The sequence below is a fragment of the Lampetra planeri genome, chromosome 30, assembly GCF_965212315.1.
Source record: "Lampetra planeri chromosome 30, kcLamPlan1.2.h2, whole genome shotgun sequence".
Classification (NCBI taxonomy): Eukaryota; Metazoa; Chordata; class Hyperoartia; order Petromyzontiformes; family Petromyzontidae; genus Lampetra; species Lampetra planeri.
In genome coordinates this window covers 2,827,833-2,850,436 of record NC_136136.1, presented here as the reverse complement: position 1 = coordinate 2,850,436, position 22,604 = coordinate 2,827,833, and the positions used below count along the sequence as shown (strand labels likewise).

Below are 22,604 nucleotides of genomic sequence, written 5' to 3'. Positions count from 1 at the left end.
TCACCAAATCTCGCTTGTACAGGCGCTACCAAGCCATGGATCCCTTGTTGTATCAACAGAGGGATAGAATGTTGAGATGAATCGGGCTTGATGCCTCTGGTTTATTACATTGTTGGATTCCATGCCAGGCATTACATTTCTCTAAATATTTTTGGGAAGAGCTCAGGTGCCACGATAAACGTTTGATTAGTGGATGCTGTTTCGAGTCACCAAAAAATATTAAAATAATCTGAAGGAAAAAAAATGCCTTCCAAATATGAATAATGCATTAGCTGCTTTTAATTCATGGTTATTTATGCTTTTGTTATAATTTTCATTAAGCGTGTCAATTTCGTCTTTTTTTAATATGCCCCTCTGTATTGTGCACTAGAGAATTTGGCTTTTCTAAAATGCAACTTTTTTTCTGAATGCTGCTTAAAATACACATGCTGATTTTTCGTAGTTTTAATTGGAATGGGTCAGATGTAATTTCGTAACAGGTGTTATGCACACTCAAATTCCCAAAAACCTAACCGTGCATTGAGGGTTATATTCCATGACAGTACTTTTAAAAGCATTGCACTTAGTCTTAGCAGTCATCCATTCTGACAATTAAAATGCATTTACCTTGGACAGCCAGTTAATAATTTCCAAAGCAAATGAACCTTTGATGCGCACATTAATTAGGGCTCCACTCTACTTTAATTAAATTGGATTAGCCACTCTTGGGGCTTCGTTACCGAATCGCAGGCATTTTATGCTAGGGTTTTTTTTTTCGCTCCCTCTTTTCTGGGACATTAACTCAGTCACGAGACAGGCGAGTGTCTGCTCTCTGGACCACACTGCTCAGAAAACATCTGCTGCTCCATTATATTGAAAAGAGCCTGGTATAAGAACCCCCCAATTATGAATTCTGATCAAGATAACAGCATGCACAGTAATAGTGTCATGGCCAATGAATGCCGCATTCTGTCAAAGAATTGGGCTTATTCCATTAAGCCATTACATGTAACAAAAAAAACACTCAATGTATCATTGTTGCAAAAAATATATACAGAATACATGAAGGGAAAATAATAGTTAATGTTTAAATTTGTGGGCCTTACATAAATCCTGCCCCATTGTACTCTCAGCCTATCTTAGCAAGATATGCAGTAACAATCCAATCATGCGTGCCACAATAATGGCAAAACATATTTAATCTCGAGCATTCTTTGGAGATAAGGCCAACGTAATTCATGGTGGATGATATTCCCATTCAGTTTGATGCCTCAGTTGCCCCTTCCCGTGGGTAATTATAGCAATATTACATACGTGGCCCGTGTATTACATACAACGTATCTGCCACACGACCGCCGCTTTTGACGTTCCGAAATCTTTTGTTGTTGTTGTTGTTGTTGCAGGATGCCACAAATGGACTTGTCCACACGTGGGAGCTCTGTTAGCGGCAGTTAATTGAATTGGATGCATTCAAGCATTGATTAGTAAGTGATCCATATAAATCTTCCCGACAGCTGCGAACGTCCTTCCAGAAGCGGACAGAGTCCTTGTTTGTAACAAACAGCAGGGCAAAACAACTATTCAGCATTTTTCTCACTAGGCGGGCAAAAAAAAGATGTAAGCTTTGTCTCCCCACCCCTCATCAACTGATGTTTTTGTTTCACTGCGATGCTTGTGCATTCGTGCTGAGTTTTATATTTTCGTGACTCTTTGCTGGGAGACGAACACGATCAAAACAAAGTTTCACGCGCCATTTACCGTTCCGAAGAACACTCGCGCACGCTTTCGGCAAGAAAAACAAATGAGTACGGAGCCATCTGTTTCGCGACAGTTTTGGAGACCACTGGCTGCTGGCTTGTAGTTCCATGTTATGTGCTGCTCAGGCCAACTTAAAGCTAAGCAGATAGATTCATTAGCAATGTTTGCAATAACTATCACAAATACCAGGAGGCCATGGAAAAAAAAATCTATATTTTAGTTCCCACCCCTCTCCCCAAGTGAACGTGTAGTCTGTGCTGGGGTCATTGCCAAATGCAGAGTGGCGTATTTGCTTACAACTCATTAAACGGCTTGGAAGTTGCAATGAAATAGCAACAACAACAATAAAACAAAATCTACTTGCCTTTTGGCAGTGATAAGCAACAAACTGCAGGAGCCGTGCAAGGGTAGAAAATGAAAATAAAGATATATATATAGAATAAAAAAATATAAATATAAAATTACAAATATCGAATACATAAATAAATAAAAACATGCCAGCCCTTTCAACTGTGTCCTAGCATGCCGAATGACTAGATAAGGGAAATTGCAAAAAAATATATTGAGCTGGAAAAGTATATGGGCAATTACATCATGCTTCTTTGGTGGTGTTTTTTTTTGCGGGGGGGGAGGGGGGTGGTTTGACTCTCGTTGCAACAGAGCTTTGTAGTTTGTATTATGTATATTGATGACATATAAACAGCTCGTGGTTTTATTCCGAATTTTTTTTTTTAGGTGAAAAAAAAAATCTTTAAATGGCGCATGCAGTCGTGTTATTGTTGCCCAAAAGGCTTGTATATTTTTGTTCTTTACAAGGTACGATTGTTTCGTTACTGGGAAACGATATGTTTTTCTTTTGGTGCTCAAGTCAAGTATTAAAAAGGCATGTTAAATGCGTTGGCAGCTCAGAGGATGGAGGTTAATGAATACAAGTTGGTTCGCTATTCTTGCCCTAAAATCAATGCACTTACCTGCACATTTGGCAGCTGCTGTTGCAGCATTTAAAGAATTTGTGCCAATCAAGAGCTGTGGAATGCACCGTTTGTATAGCAAAGATTTGTTCAATGTAATCTTACAAGGCCTTTAACCGTTGCCTCTCTCACCCACCTTTTACCTGACACCGTGAAGGCTGGATATGAGCACACCTAACATAAGCACAGTTAAAGTATAAGTGCCACAAACTTTAAACATAGGTTTTCATAGCCAATATGATGATCCAAATTAGTTTTTTTTTGGTTTGGCCACATGGTGGTGGCTTTATGACAAAATTGGTTGGGGGTTAATGCCAAGAAATTTGGCATGAAAAACAACACGTGGCCTCCTCCTAAAACAAAAATGGATCAACACATGGTTACATTAAACGGTTGAAGGAATCGTGAAGGGCACCATCTGATACAAGCACATTACTTCAGACACAAAGACACCTCGCCTTGCTGAGAAGGGGTGTGTTTATATACAGCTTCCACTGTATATGCAAATACATCGAATGCACGAGTAAAATGTCTTGAAGTCTTTAACATCCGCAAGCCAGCAGCTAAATGTCACCTCCTAAAGATTTAGTGCTCCCATTGTGAAGAAGTTAAAAATAAACAAATATATACGCATACTCTTACTCTTAGTTTTCGGTAAAGTCACGTAGGTAAAAAATAAAATTAAAATTAATATTTCATTTTTTTATCTACGTGAATGAAATTAAAATTTATATTTCATTTTTTTACCTACGTGACTTTACCGAAAAAACTAAGAGTATGAATCCTTGCAGTCACGAAAGCTTTAAATCTAGAAATATATACGCAACAATCCTTCAATTCCCTCCTGTACCGGTTATTTATTTTCCACCGCTGAAATAAATATGAAAAGCAAAAACGAAGATTCACCACGCGAACACGTGTTCAAATGTGGGCCGAGGTACCACTGAGCGTATCGTGTCAGGTTCCATTTTGTCGACGTTACATTTTTAAAGGGCCCTTCTCTTTTTGCAGGGCCCCTTGGCACTGCCACCTGTGCTGCTCCCAACATTTGACGGGCGTGCATCGCCAGGCTCCACAATCAAATCAGAGCGTCCCATTTGCTATCGCCTGGGCTTTGCTTATCGCCCCCGTCCAGGCAATTTTCAATTACTTGCCGCTCGCGAGCGTCCCCCCCTTCTCATGGAAATGGACCACAAGTTGGGATCCGTCTCCTCACTATTCCCAGGTCAATAGAAGGTTCCATGGGATTGAGCGGACTTACCGCACCAGAAGATTTACCTAGCGGCAATAAATACCGCCAGGCAGGCCGATAACAATGACGCGGTGGACGATGTTTACCAACAACTCTAACGCTGGCTATGTTACCGAGGGGGGGGGGGGTCAAAATTTTATCGTACAATTGTGAGCTATATTTGGTGGACTCGCATTCAGTGCCATTTATAAATCCACTGCTGGATGAAGACCTTCCCATGCCCTTTCAGTTATAGGATTAAACAAAATCTCCATATTTTACCAGGTTGGTGAGTGCAGATTGGCGAGTGCAGATTGGCGAGTGCAGGTTGGCGAGTGCAGGTTGGCGAGTGCAGGTTGGCGAGTGCAGGTTTGGTGAGTGCAGGTTGGCGAGTGCAGGTTTGGTGAGTGCAGGTTTGGTGAGTGCAGGTTGGCGAGTGCAGGTTGGCGAGTGCAGGTTTGGTGAGTGCAGGTTGGCGAGTGCAGGTTGGCGAGTGCAGGTTTGGCGAGTGCAGGTTGGCGAGTGCAGGTTTGGTGAGTGCAGGTTGGCGAGTGCAGGTTTGGTGAGTGCAGTTTGGCGAGTGCAGGTTGGCGAGTGCAGGTTGGCGAGTGCAGGTTTGGCGAGTGCAGGTTGGCGAGTGCAGGTTGGCGAGTGCAGGTTTGGCGAGTGCAGGTTGGCGAGTGCAGGTTGGCGAGTGCAGGTTGGCGAGTGCAGGTTTGGTGAGTGCAGGTTGGCGAGTGCAGGTTTTGTGTGTGCAGGTTGGCGAGGCTGGGGAAAGGGGGTGGCGGCCCCGAACCCAGGACCGGTTCAGAAGTCACTCGTGACTGACGTTAGTTGTGGCCAGGAATAGAACTCATGTCGCAGAGTTCACAAGTGCAGCAGTGCTCAATTGTGCCAATGCTCCACCCCATTATGATTTGTAACACTAAATATGCATATAACACTGTGGATTATCATTCACCATCATGAATATCATCAGCCATGATTAATCTAATTCTGGTTGGAGGTCTTCCAACGCCACCATCTGCAACGAAAAGACACCTAAATAATACCGCGTAATAATATAATACTTTCAAATTGTAACGTGTACATTATCACTCTTTTTAATTTCACCCTCCTCTGAGAAAGAATGTATTGCTTACAAACATGCATATATGCATGTGCCCATTTATGAATGTATGCATGGGGAGTAATTGAATTGTAATTACATGGTAATTAGCATTCTGTGCTGTGATAAAAACCAGGATCAATTGCCGGCCGTACACATCAAGTAGAAATTGGTTTCTGCACCTGGCTTACACTTTTCTGGGTCGACATACCAAAGGGAGCAATGTGTCACAATCACCGCTGAGAGAAATTATCTGGGAAGCTGATCCCACCAGAACATCATATAATGTGTCATGCCAGTTGTAATGGTACATGCTGACAGTCCTTGCCCCAGAAGTTTAGTTAGGCCAAAAAAATGGCTCCACGTCTTTTTTTGCGGGTGAGATTGTACATTCTTGGGTACAATGCGGTTAACTTTCTATTCTCGACGCGAGGTTGTGGCGCTTATGTCTGCCAAAGATAGGACCCCATCTGAAGTTGTCGTTATTGTAACGTTTAATAAATGCCCATGCGGTGTTTAATATCCTGCTTGATATCGCAGGTAATGCCGAGACCAGCAGACATTTAACTTTTTGTGAAATTCCATGACAAATATGTGCCTTGGGTTTATTGGCACACGTTAATTTGGATTAATGTTTCAAGCTGCGTGTCGCTTAACATCTTCCGTTACTTCACAAACGAAATGTTATTAAAATAAATGTGCATCTCTCTTTGGCGTCTGCTGGCCTTTACAAAAAAAATTCAGTATCTCTCGTGACCAATGCCTGTGGCTTATCGCACTCCTTTGTGGATGTGACTGCTCTGTTAAGCAGCCCTCATCCACAATCTTGCAGCCAAAGTTTAGTCGAAACTCCCCCAGGCTCAAATGAGTATTCCATGGTGCGCATATCCGAGGCGCTATGAACCTCGTGATATTGAGTTCGATTCCCGACCATAGTTAATAATTATTATAATAATCAGTGGCGAGCGATATTTGAACTGGTTCTGAGCGCCCTTTTCACCAACCCACACTGATGCGAGTGGCAAAGTATGGTTGAACCCCCCCCCCCCCCCGTGACAAGACATCATTTGGGGAGTCCGTTATCTAGCAGTGGATTGCCAGAGGACTGTAATTGTTTTTGTTTTAATTATCTCCAGTGGATTTGTTTTCAGCCAGCAGGTGAAATTCTCCATTCCTATGGCAGAGACCACCTTTGACCTCCCACCCAAGTGATGCACCTTCACCAGTTGGTCCTCATTTGGTTGATACTAAATCGTGCATGAGTTTGTGGATCTTAGTAATATTTCATGATGAAATATTGCTAAATGTACCATCTATGCTATGAAAATAATGATCGATATGAAAAAATATATTATGGCATTAATTAAACACAGCAGTACCTGCATTAATTACTTATTCATGTCTTTCGTAAATGATCTATATACAGAGCAAAGCACGTGCTTTAATGAAATTTAAACATCATTAATCACACCGCTTTGTAGTGTTTCCAGGGAATCAACTGCAGCCACAAGTGGTGCAGAGGGTAGATGAAAATTATTGTCCGAGTTGATTAGGTGGCCCTAGAGGTTAGAGCTCAAAGCGTAGCATCGGTGAGGTCCTGGATTTGAATCCGGGAAGCTACTCGTGACCAAAATCAGCTTCACAAGCGAAGTAAGTTGATAGCCTCAGCCCCATCACCAATTATTGGACACGTACACAATCCATGTAGGCAAATGTGACTCATATCCGTGTCAAGCAAAAATAGATTTACCTGAAAGATTTTATGGGGTAAGGCCCTGTAAAAAATGTATTCTGCAGCTATTCCCTGACACATGGGGCACACTGCTCTGTGGGATTTCCATTTCCAAAATGTATTCATTGTTCCATGAAACAATGCCAGTGGCTCCATTTTAACAAGTTGGCTCGGAAAAACCAAACAAAATTAAATATAAATTTAATTTCAAATTAGATGTAACCGTACTGCAAATGTGATCAGCACCATTTTCTGTTAATATGACATCAAAGCTACGGAACAAAAACCCAAAGACCTGGAACACACAGTGGCTAGCAAAAGAGTGTGCAAATAATAGCACAGCAAGATAAAACATAACATTGAGTAAGGTTATCGGAACTTGGCAAAAGCGACGATGGGAGGGATGTCAACCATGAAGTAGTGTGAGGACAGAAGGAGGAAGATATATTTATAGTTCTTTACAATACTATAGTCTTACAATAGGTAAGCTTCTTAAATCCCATGGCCCCTGTCTACTGTTCAGTATAAATGGGTACACCATGGTTAGTTTATCGTAAAGTTGCTTAGCGCTACGCTGCGCTACGAACCTGACGACCCGGGTTCGATTCCCGCTTACGGCCAACACCAGTGACGATTATATGAACCGGTCCTGGGCCTCCTCTAGGTCGACTCAGCCTCAAATTAGTACCGAGTACAATGTGTAAACATCGCCACTGGGGAGACAAAGGCGGTCGAGCGTGGTGCTGGCCACCAACCCCCTCGTGTGCCGTGCCGTGCCGGCCTCTTCATAGGTGCTCGCTAACAGCACTTGCCCCTACGGTCTGTTAAGGCGATACGGGGGGGATCTTTGTGGGCACTCCCTGCTCACCCGAGACATCTGACCAGCGTGAAAGAGGCCCAAATATCCTCTAAAAGGAGCCAGGTGGAGCTCCCTCCAGTGGAGTCCGCTTCTTCCAGCAGTGGTGTCAGAGGAAAAAGCTTTTGCAGGGCTGCGCCTTTACATTCTTTATAATCCGGAGGGTGGGAGCAGACAGTCAATCTGGTGGAACGACTTCTTTACGTGTTGCTCGGAGAGCATTCGTGCCACATGTCCCGCGTCCCGTCGTGTTTGGGGAATGTGGCCTTGCCCCTCGCAGGACGTTAACGCATTATCATTGCTGCCAGCGGGAATCAATGATGGAGAGAAACAACTCCTCGATGGCATTGCAACTAACTTATTGATTGTGTTGTGCTCCTGAAGTACACTCCAATAAATTAACTGTAAAATGCTTAATTACGCCAATGCCAGATGGTTGGAATACAAGATAAACTTTAATAGCACGATATAAATTCCTACATCACTGCTGTCTACCTGAGAGATGCCACGCGGCAAAGCGGAGTGCATAAAATTAATGAATTAACAAGTTAATAATGTGGAGTTTAATTGAATGCGCTGTTCAGTGCACTGCAAATTCCAACATGAATTGCCACAATAAATACAATACTTCATACCTTGTAAGAAATTAGCCCCGCATGAATAACAACACTCTGACTCGGTGAAAAACAGTGGTCCCATGTAGGATATAAAAATCAATGGATCTCTTAATTTTAAAGCGATGACTTGTACAACTGCAGATACATATTCATCAACAAAAATGTTCGGTGTAGTGTAGGTTTTTAATGATTGGAAAAAAACGAAAATAGAGTGTTATTATAGAACGGGATAATTCATAAACAGGAATAAGCGTAATTCAATTCTACTTCATTGGATACATCGTGAACGTTTAATCGCATATTTCTTTACAATGAAATGAAAACAATGGCCATTTTTAGCTTCTGGCAATAACCGCAGCCAGAAAATGATGTAAATTTATTCGTGTGGGCAAAGTACTGTGCAAAGTTAATTTCTGAGAGTCATTGAAGTAGCTGTTATATACTATATTACATATAACATCAGTAGGGAACCATAAAATATTTTCAATAGTTCAAAGAATTATACTACAATATTGGTCCTGAATATATTCTCAATACTTATCTTTAGATATATCATTCGTTTTGGGGCTAAATGCCCTACCACATCCATATTACGAAATATACAATAACTTTGTAGATAATTATTATCGTCATCATCAGCCATAGTGTATCCACTGCTGGATGAAAGTCTCCCCACTCCGTGACAATCTCTTATGGCCCTGCGTTTCCACAGTCCTGCGCATAACTGCTATCATCACTCTCACGTCTTTGTGGTCTTCTTGGGTGTGTTCTATCCATTGGCTGCCGTTCCATGACCAGTCTTGTCCATTGGCCATACTCCTTTCGAAACGCGTGTCCTGCCCGAACCCATTTACTTATCTTAACAAATCAATATTGTCTCTGATAATTGCAGTTGTTCCCTGATCAAAGTGTTCATATTTCTGTCTCTTGGTGTGATCATTCGTGTATTTGCCACTTCTTCATGCAATTTTAAACCTTGACAGCGTTCAAAGTTTTTGATCCAAACAGTATATAGGTGGCAATATGGACAGATTGAAAACTTGCTGCTTCAGACGCCACGGCATGCTGTGACTCATTATCGCGCTCGCTTAAAAATAAAATACTTCCTCCTGCTCTTTTTCATCTCTTTTTTTATTTCATAATTTTGATTCCAATCATCTTTCAATAATTTACAACTGCGATTTCCATTTGCGCCTTTACAAAAAAAAAACGTTATATTTGATTGGCATCGTAAAAATAGTATTCGTAGACATATTAGTATAGTACGATGACCTGCCGGGTTGCTGCTGTGTTGTGATGGTGATCACACTGCACTTGTCATACAGACGTCGCCGGCTCTATCTCCCGGCACGGCAGTAGAAACAATGGGTACGTTTCTTACCCCCCCCCACCCCCTCTCACGTCTGGCCAGCGAGAAGAGTAGGCCAAAGTATGAGTGGAGGACTCTTAAGAATATTCTCTGGTGGAGGCCGCCCCACCAGCAGTTGTGTGAGTAAACAATTGTGGGCCACAACTTCCTGGTTCTTTCGGTAAAGTCACGTAGAAGGGAAGTAATACAATAATAAAAATAAAACATAATAAAATAATTCTCACGACGTCTCGGCCACAGACAGAGTCTGAGACAGACCTGGTCTTCACCTGAGGACGGCTGCTTGCGTTGTGGCCGAAACGTCGTGAGAATTATTTTATTGTTTTATTTTTATTATTTTATTACTTCCCTTCTACGTGACTTTACCGAAAGAACCAGTAAGATTAATCCATGCAGTCACGAAAGCTTAAAATCGAAAAATGTGGGCCACAACTTTACTTTATTACCCGAGTACAATGGATATCTGTGAAAAAGCGCTTCCAAGCTCATCGCATTCTTCTAGTGTAAATACATATTCTGATGAACACACGTTGCGTATTGCGACCGTGTCTTTGCCTCCTAGTCATGCTGCTTGCACAACATCTGGAGCATTGTTAACAGATAGTCACGTGTCAAACATTGCATGGAAATTGTCAGTGCAGCTATTCTCACCTAGTCTGGAAAATTACTCGATTATCGGCTTCGCGTTGAAATGTATGCTGTACAATACATTGTTTGTGCTTTACGTTGGTTGCATTCAAGAGGAGCGTGTGGAATATTAACCATCTGGCTACCAACGTGTTGTGTTCTCCCAACTTAGAGGGATTATAATCGTTTATAACGCCTCAGGATTCGTGATCAGCGTATTCAATGTCACCGCTGATTTTAACTGGTGCACATCAATATTTCGATTTTTTTTTAAAAGCGATATTTAGAACTCACAATACACATCCGTATGAGCCGTATACACCATGTTGACAGTGATGTTCAACCACCATAGGGGGCAAAATAAAATGTTTACAAATAAGTCACGTGACGGGAATTTGGAAAAGGCAGGAGATCCGATTGAGCTGTAGTGAGATTTTAGCCAGAAGGCTTGGGTTAACCCCCCTGCTCTATTGAAGCAGCTCACATGATCTGTGATGTTCATACTCTCTATTGGGTGCACATATCCTCGCGTCGCATTGCGTATCGTCTGTAAGATGGTTCCTTCTGGAGCGTGGCACCCACCCCTTCAGAAGTGCAAACACCAAACAATGAAAAGCAAAGTACAGAGGCCATACTGGGCAAATGGAGGAACGTGAAACCTGTGAGCGGGTAGCACACACACTCGCAAGACTAACTCCACTTTACACCAACTCAACGCATCCATCAATAAGAATGCCCCCAAAAAGGAAAACAATTATAGAATAGGTGACGTTTCAGGCAATGCCCTTCTACTTAGCATGATGGCGAAACGTTATTTTTTATGAGGGCAGTGTTATTGACGGATGTGTAGAGTTTTGGTTATATGTGCTGCTCCCTGTGCAGGATGACAATACCAGCTATTTTACACATATCAAAGCAAATTATATAACCAGCTCATTATCTCCAGCCTTACCCATAACTCTCGCCCCACGTCTGGGGCTTAACAATGCCCTGTTTTGACTTTGTGTTTGCTTTTTAATTTATGTAAACGGAACAGTGCTGGGAAATTGGTTACATCGGAGCAGATGCAAGAATGTGCAGCATATTAAGCATCGCATGCCGTTCAACCACAGCAGCTTAACACAGCATTAACACTACAGCTGGCCGGCATAGTATAATGCACACTTTAATGGATTAAAATCGATTATCGTATGCAAGATACATTCGTTAAATTAAGCATGTAGGTATATTTTTGTAGGGTACAGGCCTAACCTCGCCGAACGCGGTGGTTACATCCCTAAAAGATGCTGCGTTGGGCAAAACCGCGTTCGACGAATAATAGACCTTAAGGGAAAAGCAGGGTTGCGGTCCTGGGTCCGAAATGATCACCCCCTCCCTCTTTCTTTAACTAATGTTATTGTACAAAAAAATGTAGATTCGCTCTCCATTTCTTCTATGTGTGTGTGTACACACTTAGTTTTCAATTTCACCGCAGCACAAAACCCCCGTCTCTACTTCTATCACACATCGCGGTACTCAGGGCCAGCACTCTCCCCTGACACTGAATTCTCAGCCTGACTATCGTTCCTAACACAGTCACTTGCACGTTAATGATTCGAAATCTAGACGTCCGTATGACTAACGTCCTCATTCGTCAATGTGTGAACATTTGCGTACATTTGCGTTCTTGCTGTTGTGTCGTTGTCTTGAGAGCGTGTTGATGATTCGCCATCTAGGTGTAGTGGCATAGAATAGTAATGTAGCAGCATAGCGCTGGCTGCTGGCAGGGAAGGGGATCTGCGGCTTACGGCAGCCCTGACATCAGCAGGCCACGTGATACACCAGAGGATCTCGCGGAAAGGTCACAGAAAGGTCACAGAAGGGGCACACCCAGAACCCGCCGGTAGATTCTAGAAAGGGGGCGTGGCCGGGGGCGGAGCCAGGCCACGTGACAGTATGAGAAAGGCCCCTGTAGGGGACCTCGGGGCTGTTGATTGTAAGTGGGATCCCGTCGTGCTGCTCAAGTCCATCGTCACCATTCTTCTCTTAGTCGCCGCAGTCGTCGTCGCTTGATATTGCGCTGTTATACGGTTGTTGGCGGTATCGGTCAGCACCATCGGTATTAGACGGCTAGTGTTGTGTATAGGCGAGGGTGTGTGTAGCCTATGTAGGGTGTGTGAAGGGAGATTGTGAGTATAATAAAAGTGGCTCCAAGAATTACTGCCTCCGAGTTGAACCACTACATAGGTATCCATCTGACGTCTGCAACGAGTGGACGGCTAGATGTGTTCGCCAATGTGTAAACACTTGTGTTGTGCGCGTTGAGTGTTACATTATCACGCAAAAACATGCACAAGATACACATGGTAAATAAACAGCTCTCACAGTCGATTCATTCACAGATCCCAACAGATGCACCACTCTGGGGGTCTTACTTTTTGACGCGGAGATGAGATTAGCCACATTAAACCGCGTGGAGTGGAAACATCGCCCCCATGTTCCAGAAAACAGACCTCACTAGGTAAACCGTATATAGCCGAAACACGCGTTCAATGAAGCCGCATCGGGCAAGGCTTTCCTGTATATGTAAACCATATAAAACATTTCATATTACTTCTAGGACAATCGAGCGAACAAATTATAGATAAGAAACAAAAATGAGACGCGTTACAAACCAGATAATTACACGAAAAAGTTTAAAGCCACAAAAAGCAATGTGGTTTAAATTGAACCACGACCCTGGATCGTGTCCGTGTATTGAACTGCTGTAGAGGTGAATCATCACGTGTCAGACAGCCATCGTTCTTCTTAGGTTCCGCGTTGCACAGCAATATAGGATGTCTGGACATTTGGCTGCAGGATATTAAAAATTGTAATCTCTGATGATGAAAGTGCAATTCTTAGTGGCATGACGGTGACTCCATGCTAAGCTGATCACCAGTCTGACACTTCTAATATTACACCACCTTAGTGGGGCATTTTAAGGTGGGTAAAAGTAAGCATTACTTGTCAAGTACTGCACTTCAATTTTCCTAGCTAATTAGCCGAGATAGTAAGGTTATTATGCAGGCCGTCACAGTATAATTGCCTTTAATGCCATGCTTGCCTAATATTTCATTTATATATGCCACCAGTGGAGGCAGTGGTACATGCTGGGGCCTCAATATCCCCAAGATTGCCTCTGGATACCAGTCCTGTAATTATGCCATCTCACATTGTTTTTAACGTTATCTGTATTGTCCCATTAGGTCAACCCTGCAGTCAAATGTTCCAGATATATATATATTTTTTACACAGCCTAGTATTACTATGGCAACATACATTTCTGCCCAATGAGGTGAGCTGCGTTTGAAAATTGAATCAACGCTCTGGATAAATTATCTTGATGATGCCCTCAGAATAATATCCATTTTTCATGACATATGACCACCACCGCCGGTGCACTGAATGCGTCGCAAAACTTAATCTTGCATTTCATGAGAAGACATGGGGCTAATATTAAATGCTTAACCTGACGAGGTTGGCATTTGCACCATCATACACCCGAACTTAAAGCAATTATTGCATCAAGTTCGATGCGATTGAGAATCACAGCAATTTAATTGTTCATTAATATCATAATTACCTTCATTTCTGCAGAGAAACCTCTCAGCTTGGTGCCTTACGAATTGAATTACTCGTAATGTAATGTTGCCTAAACTGCACACTGTGTACCAAATTACTGCCCTGGGTCTAATGCTCCCTTTCCATCGATTAGGTGTACACTGGCCCTTTAACAAATCTGAGCCTGTTTCAATCATTACAGCTCGGACAGAGGTGGTTCTGGGGGCCTTCGACGAATACAAATGAGACGCTGACGCCACCTGCAAGGCTAGTCCGACCAACACACCAGCAAGTGCATATCTCCTGATCGATGCAATAACGAGGTTACATCACAGGCACGACAGACTGTCAAAGTATTGATCAGAGTGACTGACAGATAACAGACATACGCATTCCGTGCATGGTGGCCTCTTGGATTCCGAAGGTTACTCCCTTTCATAGAAATCTCCGACCGTGGCCACATTGATTTTGTCAATGTATCCGAAGGCACGATCACCCTTTTTTAAGGGCCCATTCATTATTTAGTAGTTAATATTTCATTTATTTAAAAAAACAAAAATCTTTGTCTATATGCTACGAGTGCTTTCGCATTCTAGCAGATTAATATTTCATGGCATGCTGGAATATTAACCTACAATACACTGGTGCGTGAAAAACCCCACATGTTGGAAACTGCCAGAGCGTGGAAGCAAATAAAGGTTATGAAGTAGTGTCTGTCGACAAATATTTCACACAAGATAAAGGGACTAAGTGTAACTTAGAGAGGGTTTTAGTTGAAAGCTGCTGAGTAATGGCTTTAGCACTCAAGAGCATTGTGAATAAGGAAAGTTTGGAATCCAAATCTTTTTGTATGCAGTAGCATCTTATTACACCCATACATCTTGCTGATTTCAGGCCCAAAGTGTCCCATCAGTGAGTGGTCCATTTTGCTGCTTGTATTTCCACGCATCTGTAAACCCTGTTGGGTGCAGATAAAAATACACCATGGACACCATACATAACATGCATACATGTGGTTACGGTGGTGTGCACGTGTGGGGAGCGGTATTGTGGCGGTTATCGCACTGTGCTACGAACCAGGCTATTATCTGAACTGGTCCTGGGCCTCCCCGACATCAATTCAGCCTCAAATGAGTGCCTTGTGCAATATGTAAACATCGCTACTAAGGAGACAAAGGCGGCCGGGAGTGGTTGCTGGCCACCCACCCCCTTTGTGTGCCGTGCCGGCCTTCATAGGTGCTCGCTAACAGCATTTGCTCCAACAGCCTCTTAAGGCTACACGGTGGGCTCTTTGTGCACAGATACATGCGCAGTATGTAATAACAATTTTCATACACACATCTAATATGCACGAGTGCGAAGTGCAAATCCATTCCCATTTTTCACTGCTGAAATAAACGATCATTAATTTCCGGGTGAAGAGACACAAATAGAATTTATATCCAAGAGGAACAATGCTCACAAAACAATCAATTGTCTTACACGCCCAACGCCTAATGTTGGTGCTGATATTACAAGTGTATTGCATAAAAAATATATCTTTGTAAAACACAAGCGTACAGGATAAAGCATTTAAATTACAAGAGCCTGATTTTTATTCTTTATTGTGTGTGTGTGTGACCAGCAATACTGTCAGCATAATTTCAGAAAACTACATTTAATTTGGCAGCAATAGCCAACTCAATGCCCCAATACCCTGGTGGCAGCATGCCATTTCGAAATCAGTGCCCCCTGCCCAATCTGTGTCAAGGAGCCAAATCCCAAACATAAATCTCAACTACAGCAGCACTGCTGATCCAATGCACTCACAAGAGCTCAACTATATTTGAGCACTGCCTTGGGAGACGATATGGAATGTTAATACAGTTTTTTTTGTTTTGTCTATTGATGCAACGTCGAGCTGGTCCAGAGCCCACAAACCCGTGGTGCCAGACAATTACAATAGTCCGCAATTCTCCATGGCCACAATAAACATTGCGTGTACTTTCATGCCAATGTCCGAGTCACTTGCTTAACAATTGCAAAGCCTCTGATGCAACATGCATAAGTACTTGTCCTGTCAATCCGAACGTTAATGAAAACAATGAGTGAAGATGTTTTTTTTTTAAATCAGGCTCCCATTTCAATAATGAAAACTGTGAGACATGAAGACAATGTTTAAACAATGATATTCATAAATATGCAAATCACTTTTTGGATGGTTAATACACTTCTATATTTCATACATCACTATTATTCACTTGTTTATCTAGGAAATCCTCACCGAGTCCCATTCCTTCTTTTCAGGAAGGTCCTGCTAATTTTTGCGACGTGTATTCCTAAATATGTAATTTGCAGGTAATATTTCAGCATTGGGATGTTTGGCCAAGGCCAGTTACGTTGCATTTTTTTCAGAGTCAAGTGGAGTTTAGAGATTACATTGTCACATCACAAATCATGTTCTTGTCTTTACGTGATTTAAGCTCAATTTGGTTAAAACATTGAGCAAGATATGAAATGGTGGCTGTTTACCGATGTGAGTGGCTGTGTGGATGTGTGTGCACACAAGTATAAATGTAATTTGGTATCTGTCAATGCAAGTACGTACCCTGTAGCTCATGCCAGAACACTGGAAATGAGCTAAGAATTGTGCCTATGCACTACACGCACCATATCCCAAAATTACAATAGAAAAAGGAAGATCGTATCTGAGAAGTTGCATTTCTCAACCGCAATCATGTTCCCCATGGTGCAAAAGCCAATATATTGTGTGCTAGGGTTCTGATACATCAAATATATCCTACCATTATGCCAGTAAAGTCGACAGCAGCCACTTTCGTGATGGAATTGAATATATGACAAAAAGCACTGCTTGTAAAAAAAAACACAAAATCCTGAGATAGCTAGTGATATTATAAGTCTAAACCCTCAAAACATAGCTGGCACAACAAAGCATGGATTACATTTATGCTCATATTTTTATTCAAATAGCTCTCTTTGCCCGCTGTCCTGCTGGCTTTCCGTTTGTACTCATTGTAATGTTATATCTAACGATGCATAATTGGCAGGCAGATTACAATTAAAAAATAATTAGGCAAAGGTTGTTTGAGGTATCGTTTTTTTTGTAATTCCTTAACCTGCATTTATCCACCTGAACATGAATAACCTTGACCAAAGAGATTCCCACCACATCAACCACGGACTCCTGCTGTGTCCCTTGATCTGTGGAGCATTTATGTTGCTATCTTTATTGAACATCTGGAGACCCTTACACGACATGTTGTTGACTTTATTGTTGTGTCACAAATCATTTTCTTGTCTAAATGTGATCGTACCTTGCTGTGAGCGTGGGCGCAAAGCTGCGCTAGGCCGACTAAATTCCTTCCGTTGTCATATATTAACAGAAATTACGTGATTTTATCATTTGGTATACAATGGCATGCCCATTAAATTTTGGTCAATATCAACAGTGCTTTTTTTCCTTCCGCATTGCGTCGGGTCTGCAGGGATGTATATTGAATAGCTGTTTAGTTATTCCCAAATGTGTCTTGGCCTCCATCTGTTGGAATAAAAGTGCCAAGGCAATGCTTTAGAATTAACAGAATCTGCCTCATGAAGTCAGTGAAAAATATATATCACAGTCTATTTAATTTAATGACAAAACTGTAGTTAAATGGTATGGACTTCCATTTTCAACCAATAAAACGTGATATAGCACCATTAAAAGTGAATTTTACTATGTGTTTTCATTTATTCAAAACCATGAAAATTATTCACTAGATTGCCTATGTCATTAAACATCCGCGAAAATGGGAAACAATATATCTGCAATAACATTTGTTAAAGAAAACGCATAGCTAATAATTTTAATCTTCAAAAATAAATGGTGTGAGTCTTCTTGCATAACGTGCCAAGATAATTTTGCCAATCCATTTATAATTGTGAATATCTATACAGTGTTGGGTTTACTTTGTGCTGTGGTAGTAATTTATACGTACTGTACTTCAGATTCAAGTTTCATTTATGAGCCATGCGGCTCTTGAGTCGGGTGCAACGGCAACAAACAAAATTAGAACAGAGAACATCTTAAAGCGACGACGCGCAACAGAAACATCCTGGATAAACCAGAAAATCTTTCAGAAAAAAACACCGTATTACAACGCTGTGTGCAAAAATTCCCAGTGTGATGCAAGTCAAACAATAACAACCATAAGACAATTTAGATTAAAGTTATCAGGCCAACTCCGCACTTCCGCAAGAAACATGGCTTAACCATGTTTTCGAAATCACCAAAATAAAGCTATAAAATACAATGTAACAACCGTAATCATAGGAAATTTTATTCATATTTAACAATAAACGATATACATCACATGCACGACCAAACTTGCAGCCATATCTGGCAGCATGACACTCCCAGTGTATGATGTGTGAGTGAGTCAGTGTGAGTGAGTGTATGATGTGTGAGTCAGTGGTAGTGTGAGTGAGTGTATGATGTGTGAGTGAGTCAGCGTATTATGAGTGAGTGTATGATGAGTGAGTCAGTGTATGATGTGTGAGTGAGTTAGTGTATGATGTGTGAGTGAGTCAGCGTATGATGAGTGAGTGTATGATGAGTGAATCAGTGTATCATGAGTGAATGGGTCAGTGGTTGTGTGAGTGTATGATGTGTGAGTGAGTCAGTGTATGATGTGTGAGTGAGTCAGCGTATGATGAGTGAGTGTATCACGGCATCCTCCACGCCATCACGGCCTCCTCCACGCCATTGCGGCTTCCTCCCCGCCATCGCACATTCACATTCACCAGTACTAAAAATACCATACATAAGCCAGATAATGAAACACATCCAACTATAAGTAATCTAGCCATGATGGCACTTCATTAATGTAGCCTGTAGTTGTGAATGATTAAATCAATAATTTAAATTATGTCAAATACAACATAATCCCATGGTGCCAGGTGAGAGCACATTAAAAAAGCTCGTCTTTTTTACGAGATTGGGAAATATATGCAATATAGTTATATGATTTGAAAAAGGCAAGGTAATAAACTGCTAAAATTATTTCATGAGTTTGTAAAATTCCGTACGTAAAGTACAAAATACATATTACACAGCATTGCCTCAATTCGCTGCTGGATGAAGGTATCCCCTATGCCATGTCGGTCACAGAGGTTTGTGTGAACATACTTCACCATGCTGGTCAATGTGAGTTGGTAAAGGAGGGACCTAGAACCGGCTCAGACCATCACCTCGCCACTGATTTTTAGCTCTGAGGTTGCCGGGTTCATAGCATGAGCCATTGAACCACGACGTAACCCCCGCACAATACATTACGTAAAGTTTTGTTTATCAGCCTTGATCGGAAAAGTGTAAGAAGATTAAATATCAGAGTGGATGGAAAACAGATAAAACTGGTGGTATAGTTCAGGTATGTGGGTAGTAATTTCACAGAATATGACAGTTGTTCGAAGGAGATTAGAACTAGAATTGTCATGGGCATAGCGGCATCCACCAAGTACAAAGTGCTGCTGATAAGATGGATGAGTACAGCATGACAGAAGAGACCCGCAAAGAGCCTAGTACGGAGTGTGGTGTTATATTCAACACAGACGTGGACATTTATAAAGTAAGACATCGTGTATTATTACTTCCCTTGACCAAAAAAAGGTTTGTCGCAGCCTCTACTCCAGCCAGTCACTCACACGAGTCCATGGCTCCGGTGTAGCGCAACCAGGTGTGACGGGGCCAGGAGTGCTACATCCAGGTGTGACGCAGTCAGGAGTAATGAGGCTAGCTAGCTTGACACTTCTCCTCGACACTTAGTCCCCACTGCGCACCTTGACTTTACACACAGCTGTAGGGTGGCATGCGGCCAAACCTCTCACTGATCAAATGTTTGATGTTTCTTTGACTGGGCACTCAACACTGCTATTGTGTTGAAGGAAGACAAAAGAAAGATGGATTTTTATTTGGATGGATGTGTCGCATAAAATGAAGCAAATTAGCTGGACATAAAAAATTTGCAAAAGGCTTGAGCAGGTTCACAAAGAGAGACATTTAATTCTAATTAATAAAATGCAAAATAAATTTGGATTGGATGTATTGCCAGGTGAAGACTTGCTGAAGGAAGCTTTAGAAGGGTTGAAAAATGAATGTTGTTCGGCAACTTTAATATTTAATGACTAATTGATGAGTAAAGTGTAAGATTGGAGGAGGAAACTTGATATAAGAACCTGCCCTTCGGCAGATAATTAAATAAAAAATACGTTTTCCATTAGCATTTGTTTGAACAGGGCAGCCTTTGTCCAGTTTCAACTTCACGCTTCATCAGCATGCCTTTTAAACTAATGCCAATGGAAACTTTAATGTTCTTACGGGAAATGTTTTATCTAATTTCAGTGTCATCAGTGATTAGAAGTTAATATCACTGGGTGCCTTTAGGTTACTGGTAGGAGACATCAGAAAGCGTTTCAAATTAAAGTCTTATCAGAAAAGTGCAGCCCCACGAACCAATGCTGGTGGTTATAGCCTAAAATTAAGATTCCAAATTTATCCTAAAAAACTCTCTGCTATGCCATGCTTGACACTATATGAAACTATTTTAATAGAGAAATAAGGTGCATTATTGTATCACTATTAAGCAGGAGGGTATGACCAGCTATGAGATACAGATCAGCATCATGGACAATGACAAAGAAAAGGGTAAAACTGAAAGTAAACAAAGAGATTCATGCTTGAAATTACTTCAAGTCAGAAGGAGTAACACATGGATCAGAGAAGAAAGGTAAGTTAGAGGCTTCATGACAAAACTTGGTCCAAAACTCAATGGAGAGGTATATGGTAATGCAATTGGAAACATATTTTAAAGGAGTGTTGGCCATTGTCACATTTTGCTTTAGCGTGTTTGTTGTGACATTTCATCTTAGCAAAGTTCATCACTTAATAAGTATAACCCGTAAAAACAAAGTTGTTCACTATAAATCCTTTATATGCGTGGCAGCGAACTTAATATAAAGGATTTAAAAATATATTCGCCTGTGGAGGACGCGGGGATCGATCCCGCGACCTTTGGCATGGGAAGCGAGGGCGCTACCAACTGCGCTACTCCGCCACGGCCTGTGGAGGGGTTACGCTCTGGGCTCTTACACTCTGACGTTCAGCCAAAGCCATGAATGCGTTCTATTTGAATATATGTAAAATAAAAAAATTTTGCCTAAAAAGTGTAACATTTTAGGAATTTTTTTTCACGAACAATAATTGTCTGGCACAACGAGTCTGTGTGGAAAATGTCAGCTCGATTGGATCACGGGAAGTGGGTTAAATAACGACCGAAATATTTGCACGGTCCTAAGCAAGCAAGCAAGCACGCAAGCAAGCAAGCACGCGAACTTAATATAAAGGATTTAAAAATGGACTAGTGGGGCTCTAGTGGAGACCCTTCCTTCAGCAGTGGGGTGCACAAGTAATTGCAGGGTCACACCTTTACCCTTTCTTTACAGCCCCAAGAGTTATTTCTTTTACTCATCACGCCATACCTGTCAATCCCTTTTCAGTGCCTACCTTATTACAGACCATTTCAGACCGTATTGGTCACCCCGTGCCCTTATAAATCTCAACGTTCATCCTACAAAATCCCATCACAAGGGAAAAACACAAATAGACAATAAAAAAATGCCAGTTTTGAAACGGCTGTACGCCATATGGACTTGAAAACTCAATTTCCCTGTGCAAGAATACGGGTACACCGTAAGGGTTGACAGCTATGTCGTCCTATACTACCCAATTATATTCAATCGTATGACAGTTCAGTAGCGAAATGCCAAAGTCGAGGTCTGCTCGCCATGGGAGGGCTTTATGAAAGAGTTTGTGTCGTTTTGCAAATTCCTTCGTTAACTATACAACACTTTAAAAAAAAAATCTTGCTGTGGTTTTCACACCTGATGATTGCTTGTGTTGCGATCGAAACGTCGTGATAATTTTATTGTTTTATATTTTTATTATTTAATTGTTTCCCTTCTACGTGACTTTACCGAAAGAACCAAGAATATACAACAGTGGTTTAGTTTTAAGTTTATACCGTAGTTTTGGGTCACAATGGCCACAATCGCACGCATGCGACTTTTAAAGTTTCCATTCATGAAGCTGTTGTGCATCGGCCGGTTGACGTTCTCATGCGGTTGATGACAGCAGCGGTGTCTTCGATGTTAAAGCGAAATAAACATGGACTTGTTACCCACATTAATGGGGCTTGGGCATCGAACAATGCTCGACGCATTTGTTAATAACACTGCCATTAAATAAAAAAAATAGGCGACTTTCGAGAAACAATCCTTTCTCAGTACATCGCAGTGTCGAAGTCAGGCAATGCTTGGACGCTGTGGTTGAGATTAACGAGTGGCAGGGATGTTATTAAAACACCAAACTCGTGGTCGAGGAAGGAGCTAGATCTTGTGGATCGCTGCGAAGGAGGACGGCGACTGCTTTTGCGAAAGCCTGGACAAGAGAGCATTCGCTGACGATGTTTTAAGAAAGTTTCCAGAGACGCTCTCCCCGACACCAGAGTGGCGAGTGGTAACTGCGAGACCTCGCAACGCAGAAGTGGATCGAGCGTGAGTGGTTGCCACAGATTGCCCCTACCGCAGTGAAAGACTGCTAGCGATAGAGACAGATTTTTGGGGGGTTCGAGGGTGAGAGGAGAAAGGGAAATCCTCACGTGCAGCAGTGGACAGAGCACGGCCGCTGGCGAAGTTGACGTCGGATTGATGGCTGGGCCCCGGCGGATCGCCGTTTGAAA

General features: G+C 41.9%; 1 long non-coding RNA gene across 1 annotated transcript; it reads right to left on the bottom strand.

Annotated features, from left to right (window-relative positions):
* Window positions 1-8,416: 8,416 nt before the first annotated feature.
* LOC144728802 (uncharacterized) lies at window positions 8,417-22,597 on the bottom strand. Its single transcript, XR_013587569.1, has 3 exons — window positions 22,524-22,597; window positions 17,145-17,368; window positions 8,417-14,788 (listed from the first exon to the last, which is right to left on the bottom strand). It is a non-coding gene; the product is annotated as an uncharacterized LOC144728802 (long non-coding RNA).
* Between the last annotated feature and the right edge of the window lie 7 nt (window positions 22,598-22,604).